Consider the following 6,000-nt stretch of genomic DNA (forward strand, 5'->3'; position numbering starts at 1 on the left):
ATCCGGGGTTTACCATCAGATGAGTAACTGGGAGTATTAAAATTATAGAATGTTTTGCTGCTCCTAAATGTACTGTGTTAAAAAAGCTAATTTTGTCTTGTTACGTATGTCTTTTACATTATTAAAGGTACACATGTGGGTGGTGTTGGAGGGCATTATCCCTTTTGAGCTAAGTAATGGAATTTGGGATTGGCACCCCTCCATTTCCATTTAGGGGGAGGGTGTTGTGCCAGGGTGAAAGTTTCCGTGACTAATTTCTGCAGGATCTTTCACTTTCTGTTGCAAGCCCCAGGCTGGAGCCCCCAGCTGCAAGGCATCAGGCCTTGATTGCCACTTAGAGGCTGGTGGGCTATTAAAAGAGGAGGTTTCTCCTCCTAGTCGCAGTCTTCTGGCTGCTTGCTGAGGCCAGGAGCTGTGGTGGCCAGAGGGTCAGTAAGAGTCTTAGAAGCCTGGTGGGTTTGGCTGGACTGTCCCAGAAAGGAGCGCCTGTGGAACTCTGAACCCTACAGTTGGCCTGAGGGTCAAGGTAAATAAACAGTTTTTAAAGTGTTTTGTTATTTTATTCCATGGTGTTGGGAGAGGACCTGTCCTGTCAGAATACATTGTTGTTTAAGCTTTTGTTTGGTGTCAGTGGCTTGCAAAGGGACCAGTGCTTTTTGGCCCTACTCAGAAGAAGGTGTGAAGGCCATAAGCATCTCTTTGGTTATCTGGATATTGTTGATCCTTCAGAGGAAACGGAGGATTGGGCCCTGCTAAAATACGAGTCTGGTGGCAGCAACCTGGGGGGAAGGTGGAAGAGCTTTGCCTCCCCCTTGATATCAGCTTAAAAGTGTCCTGGTAGTAAGTTCCTGAACTGGTCTCCTCACAGGAAACTGGGAGCTGGCTAGAGGGTCTGCTGGGTACATTTACAGGGGTGTCAAATGCGTGGCCTGTGACCTGAATCAGGCCCTCAGAGGGCTCCTCTCAGGCCTGTGAGCAACTCCTTGCTGTCTGTTTCTTTCTCCCTCTCTTGCGGAATTCCTTCTTGCTTTGCCGGGCTTGCTCAGTCACACAGGAGCTACAGAGAGGGTTGCCAAGTCCAATTCAAGAAATATCTGGGCTCTTTGGGGTGGAGCCAGGAGACTTTGGGGGGTAGAGCTAGGATACATTGGGGAGGAGCCAGGAACAAGGTTGCAACAAGCATAATTGAACACAGGGAGTTCTGGCCATCGCATTTAAAGTGATCGCACACCTTTTAAATGTCTTCCCTCCATTGGAAATAATGAAGGCTAGGGACACCTCATTTGATGGTTCATGGAATTGGACCTCTGGTCCAATCTTTTAGAAATTTGGAGAGTATTTTGGGGAGAGGTACTGGATGCTATTGTTCAGATTTGGTGCTCCTACCTCAAAAACAACCCCCCCCCCGAGCCCCAGATATCTGCAGTCAATTCTCCATTATACCTGTGGAGAAACGCCATTTTAGTCAGTGGTGGTGCTTCATTTGGCAGGGGTCAGTAAATCCCTCAGCAGGCTTTGTAGCCTTCCCCTCACTCCCCCCCTCCCTTCCAGAGCCAAACCAACAACGCTAGGGGGAAAATCTCCTAGAGAGGCAGGAAGTACTTTTGTTCTTGGCATGTGTTAGGCAGGAAGAAAAGGCAGATTTGAACGGGGGCTCGAGCGAGCATGTGGTGAGCATGGAGGCTCCTGCCTGGGAGGCCCCAGGCAGGCAGACTAAGTAAGTAATTCACAAGACAGGGCAAGTTTAGATCAGGGCCAGCAGGATGCGTTTATAATCAACTTTTCTTTGTATGCTGTGTGCTGTACGGGTGCTGAGCTGTGCTGTGCTGTGCTAATTTTGTAAATGCAACTGTTTTTGTTTTTGTTTTCTTTTCCTATCTTTTTCTCTTTTAAATAAATGTTTTTTCTGTTTTAAAGACTGGCAGTCAATCTCTGTACCACATAGATCCCCAAACCGCTTTAGACCACGCTGTTTTAAGAAGGGGGCCCCAGGTGAAGGGGGGAAGGCATGCAGTTGGATAAGGTGCCAATCCTCCAGGGGTGCCCCAAAGAAGTGCTGAGGTCTCTGTGAAACCCAAGTGCAGGGTGGCAGAGGACCTGGAGGCCTAGCCTCATAGCGGGAGAGGGGGATTGGGAGTCCTGTTCCTCTCAATCTGAACCCCGGGACTGAGCAGGTGGTGGCAGCGCGCCCAAGGGGCAGGAGGAGAAATAGCTCCCTCCAGGAGTTGGCGACTCAATAGGGAGCTGACGGGACCGGGTCTGAAGGCAGAATCGGGCCGGTTCCGCCACAATACCCTATGGGAATCAGTTTCCATAGAGAATAATGGAGTGCCCAGCAGACATTCCCCTTCTCTCTCCTCACCTGATGCAGATAGAGGGCCTCCAAACTGGGGGATCCAAACCTGGGGATTGGCAACTCAACTACAGACCAAAGCCTTTATTTTCTCTATTGGCTGACTAGCCCATAAGCAACTTATGCATAAAAGCTCACAATGCCCAGCCGTTTCATGTTTTTCTCTGGATCTTTGGCTGAAAACAATGGCCATGAGATTTCAGTAATGAATGTCTAGAAATCAAAAGTAGTTTTGCAATTTACAGATACACAACTGAATAACACCTTCACAGCATACTCAAGATTGCTACAGCACAGACATTGTCTCCAGATGTTGATGTAATAATTGAGAACAAGAGGTGTCAGTTATCAGAGAATAACCAAAATACTGCAAGAGTGGGAATCTTTTAAGCATGTTTTCAAGATACATACACACACAGCAGAAACTCATTTGCATTTTAGACCACACCCCCTGATGTCACCATTTTTTTGCAAAGGGCTTTATTGTAGAAAAAGCCCAGCAGGAGCTTATTTGCATATTAGGTCACGACCTCTGACACCAAGCCAGCTGGAACTGCGTTCCTGGGTGTTCCTGCTCAAAAAAAGCCCTGTATATGTGTATATGTATATATATGTGTGTGTGTGTGTGTAAACATACACACACACACATATATTTATATACACACACACGTATGGTAACTGGAAAGAAGCCCATATAGAAAAAAGCCCCCATGGAAAAATATGTAAAGCACCATAAATGTTTATAATTGTGGATAACTATTAACATTTTGTTATTTTAGGACTAAAATTAGTTATATTCATGTGACGGAACCGGCCCGATTCTGCCTTCAGACCCGGTCCCGTCAACTCCCTCTTTGAGTCGCCAACTCCTGGAGGGAGCTATTTCTCCTCCTGCCCCTTGGGCTCGCTGCCACCACCTGCTCAGTCTAGGGGTTCAGATTGAGAGGAACAGGACTCCCAATCCCCCTCTCCAGCTATGAGGCCAGGCCTCAAGGTCCTCTGCCACCCTGTACTTGGGTTTCACAGAGACCTCAGCACTTCTTTGGGGCACCCCTGGAGGATTGGCACCTTATCCAACTGCATGCCTTCCCCCTTCCCCGGGGCCCCCTTTATAAAGCAGCGTGGTCTAAACGGTCGGGATCTATGTGGTACAGAGTTTGACTGCCAGCATTCAAAACAGCAAAAAAAAAATATTTATTTAAAAGAGAAAAAGAAAAAAAAAGAAGAACAAAACAAAAACAGTTGCTTGTAAAAGGTTACACAGCACAGCACCCGCACAGCAAACAGCATGACAAAGAAAAGGTATTTATGAACGTTTCCTACTGTCCCTGGTCTAACCTTGCCCCGCCTTGGGGATGACTTACTTGGTCTGACTGCCTGGGGCCTCACAGGCAGGAGCCCCCATGTTCACCACATGCTCCCTCGAGCGCCAGTTGCACAACTGCCTTCTCTTCCTGCTAACTCCAATCCCAAGAACAAAAGAACTTCCTGCCTCTCTAGGAGACTTTCCCCCTAGCGTTGTTGGTTTGGCTCTGGAAGGGGGGGGGGTTGGAGGGAGGCTAGGCCACAGCCTGCTTAGGAGTTTCATGTTTTCCCTCCCAATGAAGCACCAACATTGACTAAAATGGCGTTTCTCCACAATTCACATGCAACAAAAAGTGACCATTTTGTTATTTTTATATTGCTATTTTAGGATTAAAATATGTCATATTCACATGCAACATGTGTTAGAGAATTCTGTTAGAAATTCTATTTTTTTATCACAAAAAAGTATTGAGAGGCATTTAACACGAAAAAGCAAAAACATATTTATGAAAAGCTCGGCATACTGTATATTTCTGAATAGTGGTATTTGAGAATAGCCAATTATACGGGAGATATCTGGCTATTCCCGAAGATACGGCCTCATCATACCCTATGGACCATTGAACTCAATGGCAACTTAGGCTATAAGGAAAGCCACCCCAAATTTGCAGGGAAGCTGCAGGGGACTCTCCCCCCAAGGAACCCCCAAGGCCCAAAAAGATTAGACCAGGGGGTCCCAGTCTCTGGGCACCGCAAAAGGTCCATTGCTCCCAATGGTGGGAGGAAACCAACTAGCCTCTTTCCCCTCTGAAATGGCTGTGGGAAAAGTGGCTCTTGGGAGCTCAGGGTTTGAGGGAGAGCCCCCCAAACTGGAAGGATGCTTTAGGGGACTCTCCCCCATGGAACTCACAAGTCCCCAGGAGACTGGGACCCAGGGGTCCACAGGTAGTGCCATTTTGCCACACACAGCAGCTACACCCAACTTCACAACTGAGAATTTCCACATTTGATACCCTTGCCCAACCCCAGATAAGGGACTACATGGAAGCTCAGATGCCACACAACAGAGCTAATCTCTCCAGTAGTAGTAATGCTCGGGCTGGGGGGGCTGGGGCTGGGATCGAATTCTAGGGGAGGTATAGGGGCAAAGAGGTTGCCCCTATACCTCCATTATACCCTACGGACCATTGAAGTCAATGGCAAAATAGAATACAATGAAGTGAAGTTTGGGTTAGAGTCTCCAAAATTGCCAGGCTGCTGCAGGAGCCTCTCCCCCACAGAACCCCCAGGTTTCCAAAAGATTGGACCAGGGGGTCTAATGGTAGGAGCACCCAAAAAGGGCCCTTTCCACCTATGATGGAGGGTGGGGAAATCAGTCACTTTCATTACAGAGGGAAAAGTGCCTCTAGGGTGAGGGTATTTGGGTGAGAGGCACCAAATTTGCAAGGCTGCTTCTCAGCCCCCAACTTCCAAAAGGATTGGGCCTGGGGGTTCAACTCTAGAGGCACCATGATGGGAAAACCTACCCCAGGCAGAAGTCAGATTCTCCTAGAGAATCCTCCTCCTCTGCAGTCAAGACAAGTGTGCTGAGGGTGCTAGCTTTCTAGGAACATAGTTGCCCAGTAGAACAAGTGAGACTATGGCAAGGGTAGCTCAATGCAGAGGACCATAGTTCAAATGAGAGAATCTCTCATATTTTAGAAATTGGGAGGGGGGCTTTCTGTAGGGACTGCAGCACAGAACCCGTGCATTGAACACACAAGTGCCAAGCAGCAGAGATGGGGCGTAGGGTTTCCACATGCAAAGGAGTTGCATACTGAACCACAGCCCTACATAAGAAATACCTGGGGGGAACCCTGTAACACTGCACTGTAACTTAGAATATTTTGGAAACTGGAACAGGACACTTGGATTTTAAAAGAAGCTTCTGGGAAGTCAAGGCTGCTCAAAGGGACCCTTAATGTATGTGGCAATAAATTGCGTGGATATCACCTCTAGTCTTCTTTTAAAAGCAAGTAACTTGGAAACCTGTCACTGCCCTGTACTTATTCTAGTTCTTGGTTCTAGCATGGCACACATCTGAAGAAAGAAGCATTTCTATCTATGATAACAAAGTTGAGAGAGCAGTCACTGCAAAAATACTCAAGACCAAGGAACCCCCAGGACTTCATATAGATATTGGCTTCCTATCTCAATGGACAGAATAACTTGCTCAGCTTTTAATTTCCCCCAGAATTCAGACTCTGTTGGTTTTCAAAAAGCAGCTGGTCTATTTTATACAGTGTCCCTGTTCCGTGTGAGTGCCAGCTTGGAATGGGTTAGGGTTTTCTTTTGGGGTGGGG

The sequence above is a fragment of the Heteronotia binoei genome, chromosome 6, assembly GCF_032191835.1.
Source record: "Heteronotia binoei isolate CCM8104 ecotype False Entrance Well chromosome 6, APGP_CSIRO_Hbin_v1, whole genome shotgun sequence".
In the NCBI taxonomy this organism is placed as follows: domain Eukaryota; kingdom Metazoa; phylum Chordata; class Lepidosauria; order Squamata; family Gekkonidae; genus Heteronotia; species Heteronotia binoei.